At 47.5% G+C, this 18834-nt stretch overlaps 1 long non-coding RNA gene across 1 annotated transcript in view; it reads right to left on the bottom strand.

Moving 5' to 3' along the window:
- The window catches only part of LOC135973996 (uncharacterized), a 62329-nt gene extending 43900 nt beyond the window's left edge, over window positions 1-18429 (bottom strand). Inside the window, exon 1 of the long non-coding RNA XR_010591114.1 lies at window positions 18190-18429. This is a non-coding gene — a long non-coding RNA (uncharacterized LOC135973996). The remainder of the gene's footprint in view (window positions 1-18189) is intronic.
- Window positions 18430-18834: the final 405 nt, after the last annotated feature.

Raw genomic sequence — 18834 nt, 5'->3', positions numbered from 1 at the left:
ATACCTCCAAATCTATCTACCTATCACCATCACATACCTCCCCATCTATGTACCTCTTAGTATACGTACACCTCCCCATCTGACTATGACCATATGTACACCTCCATATCTATAACCATACATACACCTCCCCATGTATCTCTCACCACATGTACCCGCTGCCCATTTATCTATCTCTCACATTTCATACACCTGCCCGTCTATCTATCACCATACATACACCTCCCAATCTATCGATCACCATGCGTACAGCTCCCCACCTATCTATGACCACATATACACCTCCCCATCTCTCTCTCACCATATATACCCATCACCATCTATCTCTCACCAAACGTACACCTCCCCGTCTATCTAGCACCATGCGTACACCTCCACCTCTATTTATCCATCACCACATACATACATCTCCCCATCTATCGATCACCATACGTATACCTCCCCATCTACTGCCACCATAAGCACACCTCCCCATCTATCGATCACCATGCGTACAGCTCCCCATCTATCACCATACATACACCTCCCCACCTATCTATGACCACATATACACCTCCCCATCTATCTCTCATCATATATACCCATCACCATCTATCTTTTCTTCCTTAGTTGGGGACTCTGCCGCAGTCTCTTGTGCTCTTGGGTTTGCCTCTCTCTCCTCCTGGGTCCTCTCCATCACAGTCTCTTCATTTATCTTCTCTCCACCACTCCCTACTGGGTGTGGGAGATCACTCTCTGCCACGGTCTTCACTGGTCCATCTGCCTGGTCAGTCCTTGACTTGGCCTGTTTCCTGGACACCCCTTTCTTAGCTCATTTCTCGTTAAGAGGGCAATGTCTCTTTAGGTGGCCCACTTTCTGGGCACCTCTTCTGATTCCGCCTAGCTATGGGTCTTACCATGACCTTCTCTTCACCAGGCTCTTTTGGGTTAGGCCTGGCTCTGTGGCTCCTGTCCAAGCCCTGCGTATTCCCGTGCCCCTGTCGCCCACAGGCCCAACATGCCCATCCCCACCCTGTTCTCTTCACAGGTGGGGCTCGCCTGGGCTTCCCCTTTTCCTCTCGACAGGGGCATTCACTCCTCCCTGCTCCCAGTTGCCCACAGGTATAACAAGGCACCTTCACCGCTTCTGTGCACCTGGTCCTTGCATCCTGCCTTCCCTCTCTATACCTGAAACTTTCCCAGATCTCCTCCCATAGCAGCTGGAGTATACACAGCTCCTGCTTGGCTACCTGGGCCATATAGGTCCACAGGTATTCTTGGGCCTCATACTGTCTTTGCTGAGCCCTGAATAGCTGCCTTAGCAGTGCCTTCAGTCCCTCTTTCTGTGGGGGCTGCTTCTCTGGAGCCCATACTGGGAGGGTACACAAGCCTTTCACAAAGTAGGCTTCCTCGTATTGCAGTCCCATAGTCTGTGAGTCTCTCAAAACATTATCCCTGGGCAATCCCCTCACAGTCCTCAATCCTCCCCTCAAATCAGGGGGTGACCATGTGCCCACATTCTCCACCATGTGTCATGGTGTCACTCACCACACTGGCGCCTCCTGCTGGGTCTTTTGGGAATTAGATCAGTCCCAGTAGGTGCACCCACAGGTGGTGGTGCCTCCCCTCCTCGCCTCCACCTGCAGACCCGTTACAGCTCCTTTCTCTCGGCGTCTGCTTCGTGGCACAGCCCTCCAGCCATGTCACCATCCTGTTTCCCCCTCTTCCATGGGACTCCTCCAACAAGAGTCCAGACACTCCTCAGTGTGGCTTGGCAATCCACAGATGGGCTGCTCCTTCATCAGCTAGTGTGTGTGTGTGTGGGATGGGAGGGGGGCTGTAAGTCCTGGCAGCCTATCAGAAGCGTCCTAGGAAGCCAGTCTTTTCCCTAGGGCTCCCCTACAGCAGACTAACTGACTCCGGTCTGGAGCTTCCTTTCATATGGGCCAGCTGGGCCTCGATTGGCTGGTCCAGCCGCTGCCCTCATTGTCTACAGCTGTCACCGTAATTGGCTGTTTCCCCTCCAGCCACTCCTTTGGCTGCCTGTCGCTCAGCCTCCCTAGGCTGGTTTTAACCCTCTCAGGGCCAGTGCGGGGCAGGCACCCCATCACATCAGGAAAAAGCCATTACAGGTTGTCACGTCCTGACCATAACGTACCCAAGACAGATAGAATTCATAGACTTTAAGGTCAGAATGGACCATTATGATCTTCTAGTCTGACCTCCTGCACAATGCAGGCCACTGAATCTCACCCACCCACTCCTGTAACAAACCACTGACCTATGTCTGAGCTATTGAAGTCCTCAACTTGCGGTTTAAAGACTTCAAGGTGCATAGAATCCTCCAACAAGTGACCCGTGCCCCATGCTGCAGAGGAAGGCGAAAAGCCCCCAGGGCCTCTGCCAATCTGCCCTGGAGGAAAATTCCTTCGCTTCCCCAAATATGGCAATCAGCTAAAACCTTGAACATGTGGGCAAGACTCACCAGCCAGACATCCAGGGGAGAATTCTCTGTAGTAACTCAGATCCCACCCCATCTAACATCCTATCACAGGCCATTGGGCATATTTACCGCTAATAGTCAAAGATCAATTAATTGCCAAAATTAGGCTAGCCCATCATACCATCCCCTCTGTAAACTTATCAAGCTTAGGCTTGAAGCCAGATATGTCTTTTGCCTCCACTGCTTCCCTTGGAAGGCTATTCCAGAATTTCACTCATCTGATGGTTAGAAACCTTCGTCTAATTTCAAGTCTAAACTTCCTGATGGCCAGTTTATATCCATTTGTTCTTGTGTCCACATTGGTACTGAGCTTAAATATTTCCTCTCCCTCTTTGGTATTTATCCCTCTCATAAATTTATAGAGAGCAATCATATCTCCCCTCAGCCTTCTTTTGGTTAGGCTAAAAAAGCCAAGCTCTTTGAGTCTTCTTTCATAAAACAGGTTTTCCATTCCTCGGATCATCCTAGTAGCCCTTCTCTGTACCTGTTCCAGATTGAATTCATCCTTCTTAAACATGGAAGACCAGAACTGCACACAATATTCCAGATGAGGTCTCACCAGTGCCTTGTATAATGGTACTAACATCTCCTTATCTCTACTGGAAATACCTCGCCTGATGCATCCCAAGACCGCATTAGCTTTTTTCACGGTTATAACACATTGGCGGCTCATAGTTATCCTGCGATCAACCAATACTTCGAGGTCCTTTTCCTCCTCTGTTACTTCCAACTGATGTGTTCCCAGCTTATAACAAAAATTCTTGTTATTAATCCCTAAATGCATGACTTTTCACTTTGCACTATTAAATATCATCCTATTACTATTACTCCAGTTTACAAGGTCATACAGATCTTCCTGTAGGATATCCTGATCCCTCTCTGTATTGGCAATACCTCCAAGCTTCATGTCATCCAAAATCTTTATTAGTACATTCCCACTCTTTGTGCCAACGTCAGTAATAAAAAGATTAAATAAGATTGGTCCCCAAACTGATCCCTGAGGAACTCCACTAGTAACCTCCTTCCAGCCTGACAGTTCACCTTTCAGTATGACCTGTTCTAGTCTCCCCTTTAACCAGTTCCTTATCCATCTTTCAATTTTCATATTGATCCCCATCTTTTCCAATTTAGCTAATAATTCCCCAGGTGGAACCGTATCAGATGCCTTACTGAAATCGAGGTAAATTAGATCCACTGCTTTTCCTTTGTCTACGAAATCTGTTACCTTCTCAAAGAAGGAGATCAGGTTGGTTTGGCACGATCTACCTTTTGTAAAAGCATGTTGTATTTTGTCCCAATTACCATTGACCTCAATGTCCTTAACTACTTTCTCCTTTAAAATTTTTTCCAAGACCTTGCATACTACAGATGTCAAACTAACAGGCCTGTAGTTACCCAGATCACCCTTTTTCCTTTCTTAAAAATAGGAACTATGTTAGCAATTCTCCAGTCATACGATACAACCCCTGAGTTTACAGATTCATTAAAAATTCTTGCTAATGGGCTTGCAATTTCATATGCCAGTTCCTTTAATATTCTTGGATGAAGATTATCTAGGCCCCCTGATTTAGTCCCATTAAGCTGTTCGAGTTTGGCTTCTACCTCATATGTGGTAATATCTACCTCCATATCCTCATTCCCATTTGTCATCCTACCATTATCCCTAAGCTCCTGTCAAGGCTGCTTCACCACTTTGAACTTTAGGGTACAAATGTGGGGGTCTTCATGAAAATTTCTAAGCTTAACTACCAGCTTAGATCTGGTCCGCTGCCACCACTCCCAAAATGCTAATTCCCTTCCCTGGGTAGCCTTGAGAAACTCTTCACCAATTCCCTGGTGAATACAGATCCAAACCCCTTGGATCTTAAAACAAGGAGAAATTAACCATCCCCCCTCCTTTCTCCCACCAACTCCTGGTGGATCAACATCCAAACCCCTTGGATCTTAAAACAAGGAGAAATTAACCATCCCCCCATCCTTTCTCTAAAAACAAGGAAAATCAATCAGGTTCTTAAAAAGAAGGCTTTTAATTAAAGAAAAAGGTAAAAAGCATCTCTGTAAAATCAGGATGGAAAATAACTTTACAGGGTAATCAAACATAAAGAGCCCAGAGGAATCCCCTCTAGCCTTAGGTTCAAAGTTACAGCAAACAGAGATAAACACTCTAGCAAAAAAGGTACATTTACAAGTTGAGAAAATAAAGATAAAAACTAAAACGCCTTGCTTGGCTGTTTACTCACAAGTTTGAAATATGTGAGACTTGTTCAGAAAGATTTGGAGGGCCTGGATTGATGTCTGGTCCCTCTCAGTCCCAAGAGCGAACAACCCCCAAAACAATGAGCACAAACAAAAGCCTTCCCCCCACCAAGATTTGAAAGTATCTTGTCCCCTTATTGGTCCTTTGGGTCAGATGTCAGCCAGGTTACCTGAGCTTCTTAACCCTTTACAGGTAAAAGGATTTTGGAGTCTCTGGCAAGGAGAGATTTTATAGTACTGTACACAGGGAGGGCTGTTACCCTTCCCTTTATAGTTATGACAGCTCCTCATTAGCCTCATTAAAGACTGAGGCAAAGTATTTGTTTTAGATATTGGGCCATGCCTAAATTATCCTTAACCTCCACTCCATCCTCAGTGTTCAGCGGTCCCACTTCTTTCTTTGTTTTCTTCTTATTTATATGGCTGTAGAACCTTTTACTATTGGTTTTAATTCCCTTTGCAAGGTCCAGCTCTACATGGCTTTTGGCCTTTCTCACTTTATCCCTACATGTTCTGACCTCAATAAGGTAGCTTTCCTTGCTGATCCCTCCCATCTTCCACTCCTTGTAGACTTTCTGCCTTTTCTTAATGACTTCTCTGAGATGCTTGCTCATCCAGCTTGGTCTACAAATCCTGCCTCTGAGTTTTTCCCCCTTTCTTGGGATGCAGGCTTCTGAAAGTTTCTGCAACCTTGACTTGAAGTAAATCCAGGCCTCCTCCGCCTTTAGATCCACAAGTTCTTCAGTCCAATCCACTTTCCTAACTAATTTCCTTAATTTTTTTAAGTTAGCCCTTTTGAAATCAAAAACCCTAGTCACAGATCTATTTTTATTTATCCTTCTATTTAATTTGAACTGAATTAATTCATGATCACTCAAACCACGGTTGTCCCCTACAACCATTTCTTCTATGAGGTCCTCACTACTCACCAAAACCAAATCTAAAATGGCATCCCCTCTTGTTGGTTCAGCAACTATTTGGTGAAGGAATCCATCAGCTATCGCATCCAGGAAAATCTGAGCCCAATTATTACTACTAGCACTTGTCCTCCAGTCTATATCTGGGAAGTTAAAGTCTCCCATAATCACACAATTCCCATTAGTATTTACTTCATTAAAAACATTAGAGGTCTCTATCCATATCCAAATCGGATCACGGCGGTCTATAGCACACCCCAAACACTATCCCAAGGGAAGATCTAGTAGCTTTCTTCCCCAATGTGATTTTTGCCCAGACAGACTCTGTCTTATCCATTCCATCATTTCTTATTTCTTTACAGTCTACCTCATCATTGATATACAATGCTACTTCACCACCATTCCTAAACAGCACATACCCTTCAATACTTTTCCACCATGTTTCTGTTATCCCTATGTAACCCTTCTGCCCATCTAAGTAGGCAGCAACAAGGGCTGGGTTCTGTATCTAGGGGTTCTGTTTCAATAACGCAATGCAAAACCGGCTCGAGCCCCCACCCAGTGACCTGGGACAATTACATACCACCCCCTGGGTGCCTCTAAGAGGCAATACTTCCCCTCTCGCAAGCACGGAGTCTGAGTGTAACACAAAATGTTTAATAACATGAGGTAAACGACATCAGCATTAAATTGGAAAAACACCACAAACAGGATTCATAACACAAACCATGAGCAAAAAACCCACCCCTGCAAGTTGGGCTGTGTCCTTTCCCTTGGGTTCTTGAAACCAGCAACCCAAGGATCATCAAAGTCCCAAAAGTCCAACAATCCCCCAAAGTCTCTGTCCCTGGTCAGTGCAGCCCCAGAGTTCGGGGGGGGGGGGCACGCAGGGTGTTAAGGGGCACCTTACGTGATCCGAGGCCGATGGGGTTCCGCCGCAGCCTTCACCATGAGCTGCTCCACTCCACCAGCTGCCCCATGAGCTGCTCCCGCCGTCCCACGAACTGCTCTGGCAGCTGCTCCACTCTGCTCACCGACCTGTGAACCGCTCAGCTCTGCTCCACTTCAGCCGTCCCTTGGGCCACTCCCACAAGGCTCCGCTCTGCTCTGCTCCGCTCCACTCACCGACCTGTGAGTCACTCAGCTCCACTCCAACCGTCCCTTGGGCCGCTCCCACAAGGCTCCGCTCTGCTCCGCTCCACTCACCAACCTGTGAGTCACTCAGCTCCACTCCAACCGTCCCCGCAAGGCTCCACTCTGCTAGCTGCTCCACCAGCCGCTTAGCAATATAGCTTCAGGCTCCCGCCCCTAGTTAACACAGCCTCAGTGATCTCAGCTCTTAATAACTTTAGCTCTTTTGTGATTTCAGCTCATAGTAGGGGAGTCCCTGGGCTAGTGCACCATTGGCCCAAAGAGAATTCAGCTCAGCAGTCTGTAACTAGACTTATAATGGAATCAAAGTTAGCTCTGATATCCAACAGTGGAGAGAGGATGTAGTGCAATTGGTGTTTCAACCCCTCAGAGAGGGCCCATACCATCAGGTACAAACACCTGTCCCCATCCTCTCTCTATTCACTGGGTTTTGTAACCCATGCCCCTTGTCAAGCAAGTGCTACTTAGGTAATGGTGAAGGACTCACTCAGTCCTTCTGTCATACAACAGTTTCACTGACCTTGATTCACAGAATCAGGGTAACAAAACTTTATTCTTCCTGTCCCAATAACAGAGAAAACTGGGGATCCCACACCAGCCAAAGTAACCACTTTGAGTTGCTGTTGTTTCATGCCAGGCGAGTGGGTGTGCCTATGCAAACAAGATCAGCCCCTGGAGTTCTTTTTCCACACTCGCCATAATTCACCACCAGATGTCAGGGTAGAGCTCATCCTGACTCTGCTTACACCTATAATATCTGGTTTCACTTCCTGCACCAAGAGCTCTAGTTCCTCCATTTTGTTACCTAGGCTCCTTGCATTAGTGTACAAACATCTTAATTTTTGCTATTTGGTTTCTCTCACATTCTTTACTTGATTAGGCACAGACATTCTACTGCCAATATCACCTATTAGACTGGTATCTACACTACCCTTCCTCCATAAGTCCATTCTCCTACCCACAGCTGTATCCTTTCTTACTTTGTTTTCTTCCCTCTCAATGTTAAAATCCGGCATGGAGATTACCTGGACATCTCCCTGACAGAACAAGGAGCAATGGTCTCAAGTTGCAGTGGGGGAGGTCCAGGTTGGATATCAGGAAAAACTATTTCACTAGGAGGGTGGTGAAACACTGGAATGCATTACCTAGGGAGGTGGTGGAGTCTCCTTCCTTGGAGGTTTTTAAGGCCCGGCTTGACAAAGCCCTGGCTGGGATGATTTAGCTGGGAATTGGTCCTGCTTTGAGCAGGGGGTTGGACTAGATGACCTCTTGAGGTCCCTTCCAACTCTGATATTCTATGATTCTATGATTCTATGATTCAACCATCTCCCCCAAATTCCTAGTTTAAAGCTCTCTTAATCAGTTGTGCCAGCCTCCATCCTAGAAGTCTATTTCCCTCCCTAGTCAGGTGAAGTCCAACCTGAGAGAACAGTCCTCTGTCCATGAATGCTTCCCAGTGGCCATACATCCCAAAGCCCTCCTTATAGCACCACTACCTGAGCCATCTGTTGATCATCATAATCTTGTCACACCTTTGTTGCCCTTCTCTAGGAACAGGCAGAATCCCACTGAAGATCCCTGAGCCTCGATTTCCTTAAGCATCTTCCCCAGTCTGGCATAGTCTCCCTTGATACGTTCCAGCGAGAATATAACTGTATCATTTATTCCCACATGAAGGACAATCAGTGGATTCTTTCCCGCTCCCATTAGGATTCTCTTCAGCCTCAGGTCCACATCCCGTATCTTAGCACCTGGTTTATTAGGCCAGATCCTTGGCTGGTATAAATCAGGGCAGAACCATGGAGTCAGCGCAATGTTGACTCACACCAGCTGACCCAAATAATGTCTTGGGTTGCTTATTAATCTAGTGCAAGTCTTCAGGCAAAAATCAGGAATCCTTTAAGCCCAGAGAGTGTTTGGAGACATCTGGATTGCAGACTACTCTCAGAAAGCCTGCTGGCCCCTAGCTAACAGAGCACATGCTTATACCTTAGTCACAGCAAAGCAATTTCAGATTTTTTTTTTAAAAGCTCTACAAAGCTCTGGTTCTTTCAATAACAAAACCCATCCAGGTCAGCCTCTGAGTGAACCACATGCAGATTAAGTCTATTTGCACAACAGAAATTGATACAAGCAGCAGCAAGAAAGATTAATACTGCCGAGCGCCACAAATCCAATTTCCTAGAAAGTAAATTTTCAAGTCAGGGAAACAGCAGATTGCTGAGCACCCGCATGAGCATGTGGGGCTTGTAACAGACCATGATGAAAAGGAAGAGTGACTGGGGCTCTCATGGGTCAGCCTGGGCATTTATTCACCATTCCGGGGGAGGTGGGGGGGAGAGAATCTGTTTAGCAGAAATAATTCAGACAACTTCCCCACTGCTGCTTCCAATGCTCACTGAAGAAGAAACTGAAAGAAACACAGGATTGTCACACTGTGTCAGATGCCTGGTCCATCTAGCCCAGTCACTTGTCTCTGATGCTTCAGAGGAAGAGGTCAGAACCCTGCAGTAGCAGATATGGGATAATCTCCCCCAACGTTGATTACATCTCCTCCTGATCTCTAATATTCAACTAATGGCTAACTACAGCATGGTTTCAATGGCATATTTGAGAGGAAATTTTGCAGCTGGCAATCTATGCCTATTCAAGATCAAAATTCACTTTTCTCCAAGTTTGTCCACAAGTAAACCTGGAAAGTTTGAAGGACAAACAGAGTTGAAGCAAATAAGTTCAAGGATTCAAACAAACATTTGCCTTCATTTTGTATAAGCCATTTGCCAGGTGCCGCTGATTGTTTCATTAACAAAGCTCTTTTCCACCTCATTTCCTAGGTTTTCCCCCCTCCGTGGAGAAATCTGAGTGAAAACTCAAAGAATGTCAGGGTCTGATCCTCTACTGCCTTAGGCCTGGTCTACACTACGATTTTAGGTCAAATTTAGCAGCGTTAAATTGAATTAAGCCTGGACACGTCCACACGACGAAGCCCTTTTTTTCAACTTAGGGCTGGTCCCCACTTAGTCCGGACTTCGGACTAAAGTACGCAAATTAACGTAGCTGAATTCGAAGTACCTTAGTCCGGACTTACCGCGGTCCAGACGCGGCCGGAAGTCTCCCCCCGTCGACGCCGCGTACTCCTCTCGGCGAGCTGGAGTACCGGCGCCGACTGTGAGCACTTCCGGGATCGATCCGGGATCGATTTATCGCGTCTTAACCAGACGCGATAAATCGATCCCAGAACATCGATGGCGTGCCGCCGGACCAGCCGGTAAGTGAAGACTAGGCCTTAAAGGGCCCATTAAACCGGTTTCTTTACTCCACCTCCGACGAGGGGATTAGTGCTAAAATCGGCCTTTGCGGGTCAGATTTGGGGTAGTGTGGATGGAATTCGACGTTATTGGCCTCCGGGAGCTATCCCACAGTGCACCATTGTGACCGCTCTGGACAGCACTCTCAACTTAGATGCACTGACCAGGTAGATAGGAAAAGCCCCGCGAACTTTTGAATTTCATTTCCTGTTTGCCCAGCGTGGAGAGCACAAGTGACCATGCAGAGCTCATCAGCACAGGTAACCATGATGGAGTCCCAGGATCGCAAAAGAGCTCCAGCATGGACAGAACGGGAGGTACGGGATCTGCTCGCCATATGGGGAGATGAATCAGTGCTAGCTGAACTCCGTTGCAGTAAACGAAATGGCAAAATATTAGAAAAAGTCTCAAAGGCCATGAAGGACAGAGGCCATAACAGGGACGCACAGCAGTGCCGCATGAAAATTAAGGAGCTAAGGCAGGCCTATCACAAAGCCAGAGAGGCAAACGGAAGGTCTGGGGCAGATCCGCAAACATGCTGCTTCTACGTGGAGCTGCATGCCATGCTGGGGGTGCAGCCACCATTACTCCAACCATGTGCTTTGATTCCATCAATGGAGAATCACGCAATAGGGAAGTGGGTTCGGGGTACGAGGAAGATGATGATGAAGACAATGAAGATAGCTCACAGCAAGGAAGCGGAGAAACCGGTTTCCCCAACAGCCAGGATATGTTTATCACCCTGGACCTGGAACCAGTAACACCTGAACTCACCTAAGGCGTGCTCCCAGACCCTGAGGGCACACATGGGACCTCTTGTGAGTGTACCTTTGTAAATATTACACATGGTTTAACAGCAAGCGTGATTAATGATTAATTTGCCCTGGCAATTGTGGCCAGTACAGCTACTGGAAAAGTCTGTTAACGTGTATGGGGATGGAGCGGAAATCCTCCAGGGACATCTCAAGAAAGCTCTCTTTCATATACTCCCAAAGCCTTTGCAAAAGGTTTCTGGGGAGGGCTGCCTTATCCCGTCCACCATGGTAGAACACTTTACCACGCCAGGCCAGTAGCAAGTAGTCTGGAATCATTGCATAACAAAGCATGGCAGCGTATGGTCCCGGTGTTTGTTGGCATGCAGACAACATCCATTCCTTATCTCCCTTTGTTATCCTCAGGTGAGTGATATCATTCACGGTCACCTGGTTATAATGGGGTGATTTTATTAATGGGGACATTCAGAGGTGCCCGTTCCTGCTCGGCTGAACAGAAATGTTCCCTGCTGTTAGCCAAGCAGTAGGGGGAGGGGTGAAGTGATCATCCCAGAGAATTGGGTGGGAGGGTAGTTGGTTTTGTGCTGCATGTTAACCCGGAAACTGCAGCCCCTCCTTTTACATTGCAAACCCATTTTAAATGGCCAATCCAACGGGTGCTTGGTATGGGAAATGAGGGTACTGCTGTTTGAAACAATTCCCACATGTTAAGAAGGTTAAAAAAGCCAAAAGACTGTGGCTTACCATGGCTGCCTGCGAGCCAAAATCTGTTGCCTGGCACTGCGTGAGTGATCTCTCACACCTGCCGGCAGTTCCTCAATATAAGAGGAAAAATGCGACCTTGTTACGAAAGCATATGTGCTGTGTAATGTGAACAGCAAAATTTAACGTGAAATAGTGTACCCATTGTTCTCTAAAATGTGTCTTTTTTAACCACCTCTCCCTTCTCCACCAGCTGCAAATGTTTCTCCTTCACAGAGGCTAGTGAAGATTAGAAGGAGAAAACGGCGGACTCGGGATGATATGTTCCTGGAGCTCCAGATGTCCTCCCACACTGACAGAGCACAGCAGAATGCGTGGAGGCAGTCAATGTCAGAGTGCAAAAAAGCACAATATGAATGAGAGGAGAGGTGGTGGGCTGAATCGCGGGCTGAAGAGAGCAAGTGGCAGGCTGAAGAGGATAGGTGGCGTCAGATTGCTGACAGAAGGCAAGAGTCGATGCTCCGGCTGCTGGAGCCGATGCTCCGGCTGCTGGAGCATCAAATTGATATGCTCCAGCGTATGGTTGAGCTGCAGGAAAGGCAGCAGGAGCAGAGACCGCTGCTACAGCCCCTATGTAACCAACAGCCCTCTTCCCCAAGTTCCATAATCTCCTCACCCAGACGCCCAAGAACGCGGTTGGGGGGCCTCCAGCCACCCAGCCACTCCACCCCAGATGATTACCCAAGCATCAGAAGGCTATCCTTCAATAAGAGTTAAAGTTTTAAACTGCAGTGTGTCCTTGCCCTTCCCTCCTCCCCCACCCCACCCGGCACTTCCCTCCTCCCCTACCCCTCCCGGGCTACCTTGGCAGTTATCCCCCTAGTTGTGTGATGAATAAAGAATGCATGAATGTGAAGTAACAATGACTTTATTGCCTCTGCAAGCGGTGCTCGAAGGGGGGAGGGGAGGGTGGTTACCTTACAGGGAAGTAGAGTGAACCGGGGGGGGGGAGGGGGGGAGGGTTCATCAAGGAGAAACAAACAGAAGTTTCACACCGTAGCCTGGACAGTCACAAAACTCGTTTTCAAAGCTTCTCTGATGTGCACCGCACCATGCTGTACTCTTCTAACTGCCCTGGTGTCTGGCTGCGCGTAATCAGCGGCCAGGCGATTTGCCTCAATCTCTCACCCCGCCATAAATCTCTCCCCCTTACTCTCACAGATATTGTGGAGCGCACAGCAAGCAGCAATAACAATTGGAATTTTGGCTTCGCTGAGGTCTATCCAAGTCAGTAAACTGCGCCAGTGTGCTTTTAAACATCCAAATGCACATTCCACCACCATTCGGCACTTGCTCAGCCTATAGTTGAACAGGTCCTGACTCCTGTCCAGGCTGCCTGTGTACGGCTTCATGAGCTATGGCATTAAGGGGTACGCTGGGTCCCCAAGGATAACGATAGGCATTTCAACATCCCTAACAGTTATTTTCTGGTCCGGGATGGAAGTCCCTTCCTCCAGCTTTTGAAACAGACCAGGGTTCCTGAAGACGTGAGCATCATGTACCTTTCCTGGCCATCCCACGTTGATGTTAGTGAAACGTCCCTTGTGATCCACCGGGGCTTGCAGCGGCATTGAAAAGTACCCCTTGCGGTTTATGTACTCGGTGGCTTGGTGCTCTGGTGACAAGATAGGGATATGGGTTCCGTCTATCGCCCCACCACAGTTTGGGAATCCCATTGCAGCAAAGCCATCCACTATGACCTGCACATTTCCCAGAGTCACTACCCTTGATATCAGCAGGTCTTTGATTGAGTTCGCTACTTGGATCACAGCAGCCCCCACAGTAGATTTGCCCACTCCAAATTGATTCCCGACTGACCGGTAGCTGTCTGGCGTTGCAAGCTTCCACAGGGATATTGCCACTCGCTTCTGAACTGTGAGGGCTGCTCTCATCCTGGTATTCTGGCGCTTCAGGGCAGGGGAAAGCAAGTCACGAAGTTCCATGAAAGTGCCCTTACGCATGCGAAAGTTTCGCAGCCACTGGGAATCGTCCCACACCTGCAACACGATGCGGTCCCACCAGTTTGTGCTTGTTTCCCGGGCCCAGAATCGGCGTTCCACAGCATGAACCTGCTCCAGTAACACCATGATTTGCACATTGTTGGGGCCTGTACTTTGTGAGAGGTCTATGTCCATGTCAATTTCCACATCATTCTCGTCGCCGTGCTGCAATCGTTGCAATCGCCTCCTCGCCTGGTTTTGCTTTGGCAGGTTCTGGCTCTGCATATACTCCAGGACAATGTGCGTGGTGTTCATAATGCTCATAATTGCCGTGGTGATCTGAGCGGGCTCCATGATCCCAGTACTATGGTGTCTGGGCTGAAAAAAGGCGCGAAACTATTATCTGACGGAGGGAAGGAGGGAGGTGCGAGTGATGACGTGACTTACAGGGAATTAAAATCAAGAAAGGTAGCTGTGCATCAGGGAGAAACACAAACAACTGTCACACAGAACGGCCCCCCCAAAGATTGAACTCAAAACCCTGGGTTTAGCAGGCCGTTGATTTCACGGAGGCAGGGGGAAGCAAATGAATACAGAACAAATCTGGTCCATCTATTTTTTACATTTTAAGCTGGCAGCAGATGGTGAGCATGACTAATAGCCATCAGCATCTTCTGGGTGCTTGGCAGAAAATGCTGTACTATGCCTGCTAGCCATCATCATCAAGATGGTTCAATAGGCCAGGAGACAAAACATGTCTGCTCAGGTGCCTCTGATTGAACTCACTGAGGAATATGTTGATGACGGATACCAGTCGTAATACACCATCCACTGCCAAAAGGCAAGGTGCTGCTGCCGTGTAGCAATACAGCCCCACGTCTGCCAGCACCCAGATAGCCGATGACGGCTACCAGTCATACTGCACCGTCTACTGCCAAAAGGCAATTAGCTGCTGCTGTGTAGCAATGCAGTACCACGTCTGCCGGCAGTCAGATGACATATGGTGACGGTGAGCTGAGCTGAGCTGAGTGGGCTCCATGCTTGCCATGGTATGTTGTCTGCACAGGTAACCCAGGTAAAAAGGTGCAAATCGATTGTCTGCCTTTGCTCTGATGGAGGGGGAGGGGCCTGATGACATGTACCCAGAACCCCCCGCGACACTGTTTTTGCATCATCAGGCATTGGGATCTCAACCCAGAATTCCAATGGGCGGCGGAGACAGCAGGAACTGTGGGATACCTACCCACGGTGCAACGCTCCAGAAGTCGACGCTAGCCTCAGTACTGTGGATGCGGTCCGACGACTTAATGCACTTAGAGCATTTTATGTGGGGACACACATAATCAACTGTATAAAACCGATTTCTATAAAACTGGCTTCTATAAATTCGACCTAATTTCGTAGTGTAGACATACCCTTAGACACAGTGTCAAAGTGGGTGTGAAACACTACAAGATCTTATGTCTCCATTCACCTACAGAGGGGAAAGCCTTTCACACCCACTTCACAGGAATGCACATGGTAGAAAGCAGTGGAGACTCAAGCCCTCTGTCTTAAGAGCTTCCAAAGTCCATCAGTCCTCTACTGTCCCTCCTCCCCAAGAGAGCCATGGGCGTTGGATGATATATATATCCCTCTGATATATTTAAAGAGAGCAATCATATCCCCCCTCAGCCTTCGTTTTGTCAGATTAAACAACCCGAGCTCCTCTAGTCTCCTTTCATACGACAGGTTTTCCATTCCTCTGATCATCCTAGTGGCCCTCCTCTGCACCCGTTCCAATTTGAGTTCATCTTTTTTAAACATGGGAGACACAGTACTCCAAATGAGGTCTCACCAGCGCCTTATACAACGGAAGCAGCACCTCCTTATCCCTACTAGATATACCTCGCCTAATGCATCCCAAGACCGCATTGGCTTTTTTCACCGCCACGTCACATTGTCGACTCATAGTCATCCTCCGGTCTACAAGAACCCCTAGGTCCTTCTCCTCTTCCGTTACTTCTAACCAATGCGTCCCCAGCTTGTAACTAAAATTGTTGTTAGTCATCCCTAAATGCATCACCTTACACTTTTCACTATTAAATTTCATCCTATTTCTGATACTCCAATTCACAAGCTCATTCAAGTCTCCCTGCAGAATATCCCTATCCTCCTCCGAATTGGCAACGCCTCCCACCTTCGTATCATCCGCAAACTTTATCAGTCCACTCCTGCAATCGGTTCCGAGGTCAGTAATAAATAGATTAAATAAAATGGGTCCTAAAACCGAACCCTGAGGAACTCCACTGGTAACCTCCCTCCAACCTGACAGTTCACCCTTCAATACGACCCGCTGCATTCTCCCCATTAACCAATTCCTTATCCACCTGTGGATTTTCATATCGATCCCCATCTTTTCCAGCGTAACCAATAATTCCTCATGGGGTACAGTATCAAACGCTTTACTGAAATCCACCGCATTTCCCTTATCTAATAAGTCCGTTACTTTCTCGAAGAAGGAGATCAGATTCGTTTGGCATGATCTGTCCTTCGTAAAACCATGTTGTAATTTATCGCACTTGCCATTAACCTCCAGGTGCTCAACTAGTTTCTCTTTCAGAATTTTCTCCAGCACCTTGCACACTACAGATGTTAAACTAACAGGCCTGTAGTTACCCGGATCACTTTTTTTCCCTTTCTTGAAAATAGGAACCACATTAGCTATTCTCCAGTCTAACGGAACCACCCCCGAGTTTACAGATTCATTAAATATTATCCTTAATGGGCCTGCTATTTCCTGCGTCAATTCCTTCAATATTCTCGGATGAAGATCGTCCGGTCCTCCCTAATACCTTCATTGGCCTCATTAAACACCGATGCAAAATATTCGTTGAGATATTGCGCCATGCCTAGATTATCTTTAATCTCCTCTCCGGCTATAGTCTTCAGCGGTCCTACTTCTTCTTCTTTGCTTTCTTCCTATTTATATGGCTGTAAAACCTCTTACTATTGCTTTTAATTCCCCTCGCTAGGTCCAACTCTACACGGCTTTTGGCCTTTCTCACTCTATCTCTACATGCTCTGACTTCACTAAGATAAGTTTCCTTACTGATCCCTCCCCTCTTCCACTCTTTGTACGCTTTCTGTTTTTTCCTAATTGCCCCTTTGAGTCGGTCGCTCATCCAGCTCGGTCTAAATCTCTTGCTAAATCTTTTTCCCTTTTTTGGCATACAGGCCTCTGACAGCTCATGCATCTTTAACTTAAAGTAATCCCAGGCTTTATCTGCCTTAAGATTCATTAATATGTTTGCCCAATCCACTTCCCTTACCAGTCCCCTTAGTTTGTTAAAATTGGCCTTTTTAAAATTATAAACCCTAGTCTTTGATTTAATTCTGTTACTCCTTCCGTTTAGTTTAAACCGGATTAGCTCATGATCGCTGGAGCCCAAGTTGTCCCCTACTACCACTTCCTCAACGAGGTCCTCACTAGTCACCAAAATCAAATCTAAAATGGCCTCCCCCCTCGTCGGTTCGGCTACCACTTGATGAAGGAAATGATCAGCAAGCACATCTAGGAACATCTGAGCCCTATTATTGCTACTGGCGTTTGTTCCCCAATGTATATCCGGGAAGTTAAAGTCCCCCATAATTACACAGTTCCTATTAGTATTTACTTCTCTAAACACATTAAATAGTTCTTTATCCATATCCTGGGTCGATCCCGGCGGTCTATAGCACACCCCAAGCACTATCCCCGGGGAGGCTCTAGTAGTTCTTTTACCCAGTGTGAGTATTGCCCAGACGGATTCCGTGTTATCTATTCCATCAACTATTATTTCTTTACAGCTTATCTCACTATTGACATACAATGCCACCCCGCCACCCTTACCTTTGTTCCGGTCTTTCCTAAACAGCGCATACCCCTCCATACCTGTATTCCAGTCGTGACTGCCGTTCCACCATGTTTCAGTTATTCCTACGATATCCGGTTGCAATTCTCGGACCAAGAGCTCCAATTCCTCCATTTTATTACCTAGGCTTCTCGCATTGGTGTATAAGCACCCTAATGTATGTTGTTTAGCCTGTCTCCCATTAGTAACACTATATGTTACAGGCCTCTTTGTGTCCTTCCCCCCTATCCTTCTTATGTCCAATCTCATCTTTTTGGCTATATCTCCTCTTATCTCACTCACCATTTCAATGTTGGAATCTGGCGTGGAGATTAACTGTACATCTCCCAACCGTCTCCCCAGACCTCCTACTTTAAAGCTCTTTTGATAAGATGAGCCAGCCTCCCTCCCAGAAGTCTATTTCCTTCCCTACTCAGGTGAAGTCCATCCCGTGAGAACAGCTGTCTGTCCCCGAATGCCTCCCAGTGGCCATACATCCCAAAGCCCTCCTTATAGCACCACTCCCTTAGCCAACTATTTATTCTCACAATCCTATCAGCCCTTTGCTGCCCTTCCCTAGGAACAGGCAGAATCCCACTAAAGATAATCTGAGCCTCTATCTCCTTAAGTGTCTTCCCCAGCCTGGCATAATCTCCCTTGATTCTCTCTAACGAGAACCTAGCTGTGTCATTCGTTCCTACATGAAGGATTATCAAGGGGTTCTTACCTGCTCCTTTTAGGATCCTTTTCAACCGCAGGTTCACATCGCGTATCTTTGCGCCCTGTAGACAGCACACCCTTCTGTTCTCCGGTTCCGCCCTGGTCACAGGCCTGTCCAATCTCCTCAGTAAAGAGTCTCCAATTACATATACCTGCCGTCGCCTGGCAACAGTGCGATCTAGTAATCTCGTCTCTGATCCCTCTAGTCCTGACCTGTGTCTGTTCCTATCTTCTCTTATGCTCCCCCTTGTGCCTTCCTCTATCCTCTGGGGGCCCATGTGTTGCGCTGTCTCCATCAACACCTCCCCTCTCTCTATTGGACTAGCCGCTCTTCTCTTCTTCCTCACCCTCCCAGCCTCCGTCACCACCTGCTGCCCCTCCTCCTCGTTATCCAAACACCCAAACCTGTTCCTGAGTTCTATTCCCCCCTCACTGGCCCTCCTTTTCCTTGGCCTGCTTCTCACAGTCACATACTTCCAATTCCCTTGTTCTCCTCCTTCCATTCCCCTCTCACTGTCGTCTACTTCTTCCTCCTCCTGCACCCTAGAGTATTCCCCTTCAGCCCCGCCTTGCCTGTCCTCCATCAGCTGCTCAAACCCCCGCCTAAACTCCACCAGGGTATCTACCTGCATCTCCAGCCCCTTAATCTTTT

Source organism: Chrysemys picta, chromosome 10 (genome assembly GCF_011386835.1).
Source record: "Chrysemys picta bellii isolate R12L10 chromosome 10, ASM1138683v2, whole genome shotgun sequence".
Lineage (NCBI taxonomy): Eukaryota > Metazoa > Chordata > Testudines > Emydidae > Chrysemys > Chrysemys picta.
This window is presented reverse-complemented; position numbering and strand designations above follow the sequence as displayed.